The sequence below is a fragment of the Sinocyclocheilus grahami genome, unplaced genomic scaffold (genome assembly GCF_001515645.1).
Source record: "Sinocyclocheilus grahami isolate Dianchi unplaced genomic scaffold, SAMN03320097.WGS_v1.1 scaffold4184.1, whole genome shotgun sequence".
NCBI classification, from domain to species: Eukaryota; Metazoa; Chordata; class Actinopteri; order Cypriniformes; family Cyprinidae; genus Sinocyclocheilus; species Sinocyclocheilus grahami.
Window position 1 is genome coordinate 12,777 of NW_015509169.1, and position 2,361 is coordinate 15,137.

Consider the following 2,361-nt stretch of genomic DNA (forward strand, 5'->3'; position numbering starts at 1 on the left):
ATGTCCACAAAACACTGTACTATGATAGTACTTTTTTGTTTTAAAGTACCATGGTATTACAAACAGATATAATCATTGTACTATGGTCTTGGCAGAACAATTTTCGAGGCTAGTGTAGTTGCTTTGTTTTGTTTTGCATTTCTTTGGACATACATTTTTTCATTGTTTCTGTCACAGCGCCACTCCCCAAACCTGAGATTAAAAAAATAAAGAGGATTATGTTGTGTATCTAAAATGTGAATACAGTGGAACGATCGTCTGGAAGAATTCTGCTGGACAAACACTGAAGGGCTCAGAGCACCATCCCACAGGTGAATCCATCACAGCTGAGAAAAAAGGAAATCCAGAAAACTTAATTCTACACATGCATCCTAGAGAACGGCGGAAGTCCGGTCTATGAGAGAGATCTGTTTAAAGGCTAGACAGCCTTTACTTGTAGTACGACATTATTAATCAGAGAGGAAATGTTTAGCAAACTAATAAATCTCTGTGTAACTGTGTGATTATTATCACGCTTTCCCTGATTATAATTCCTTTTCATTACAAGACTATTATTGTTTCATCTTTTAAAACATTTGAATTGTGTTTTCTAATATTCTGTGCATTGCTTTTGAAAACCCAAAACAAATATTTATGAATTACATGAATGTCCTGAATATATGAATGAATATGTATACATATGCAAATATTTAGTTTTCAAGGAGGGACAGTATAAGAATCTCTTAATGGCACCAGAGCTTTGTTTTTGAATATATTTTAATATTTTTAAACAAAATGTTCTGCTTCATTTGACTTTTGTTTTTTTATTTTTTTGTCTTCAGGGAATGCATGCACTAAGTAAACGGTATAGTCTTATACATTGAATGTTAACAATTTTAAATAAAATCCTCTTGTCAGAAGTAAAATGTGTTAAGATTTTTTTTAAAGCATAAATTCAGAAGGAGAGAGTATCTTCAGAAAAGTATGAACATAGCAACATTATATATATATATATACACACACATATATATGCATATACATTCACACACACACACATGTATATATATATATATACACACACTAACGGTCAAAAGTTTGGGATCTGTAAGACTTGTAATGTTTTTTTAAAGAAGTCTCTTCTGCTCATCAAGGATGCATTTATTTGATCAAAAATACAGAAAAAAACCCCAGTAATCTTGCAAAATGTTATTACAACATATAATAATTGTCACGAATTCGGTCCATGGACTTCCGTTTATTCACCACTAGAGGTCACCCTTTCCTTTACATTGACTCTCGCACAACACAAACTGTTGCATAGCACCCCGGACTACATATCCCATCATTCATTGCACGATTTGCACACTGCACTGATTTGCACTCATTGCACACAGCTGTTTCTAATCACCTCACTCACTATATAACACCCACTCAAACCACCATTCTCTGCTGAGTATTGTTTAGCCTGTACACCATTCCGAGTCTCCGTGGTTTCCTTATTTTGCCTTGCCTGTTTTCGCGGTTTCTGATCTTTGCCTGGTTTTCTGGATTTTCCCCTCCCCTCTCGTCTCGCCCCTGTGATTCTGTCTGCCGATCGGTGACCTACGCTAGCCCTAGGACTATTCTTGTGTTTTTGCCCGCCATATACCTTTTTGCCATTGCTCGACCCTGCCCGTTTACCACGTCTCTTTAATAAAGCTTGCAGATGGATCCACATGTCTCACGTCTCGTCAGCCCCGTTACAATAATGGTTTCTATTTTAATATCCTTTAAAATATAATTTATTTCTGTGATGCAAAGCTGAATTTCCATCAGCATCATTACTCCAGTATAAAGTGTCACATGATCCTTCAGAAATCAATTTAGTAGAAGCACACTTTTGATCTAATACAGCCATGAGTCTTTTTGGGAAAGATGCAACAAGTTTTTCACACCTGGATTTGGGGATCCTCTGCCATTACTCCTTGCAGATCCTCTCCAGTTCTGTCAGGTTAGATGGTAAACGTTGGTGGACAGCCATTTTTAGGTCTCTCCAGAGATGCTCAATTGGGTTTAAGTCAGGGCTCTGGCTGGGCCATTCAAGAACAGTCACAGAGTTGTTGTGAAGCCACTCCTTCGTTATTTTAGCTGTGTGCTTAGGGTCATTGTCTTGTTGGAAGGTAAACCTTCGGCCCAGTCTGAGGTCCGGAGCACTCTGGAGAAGGTTTTCGTCCAGGATACCCCTGTACTTGGCCGCATTCATCTTTCCCTCAATTGCAACCAGTCGTCCTGTCCCTGCACCTGAAAAACCCCCCCACAGCATGATGCTGCCACCACCATGCTTCAATGTTGGGACTGTATTGGACAGGTGATGAGCAGTACCTGGTTTTCTCCACACATACC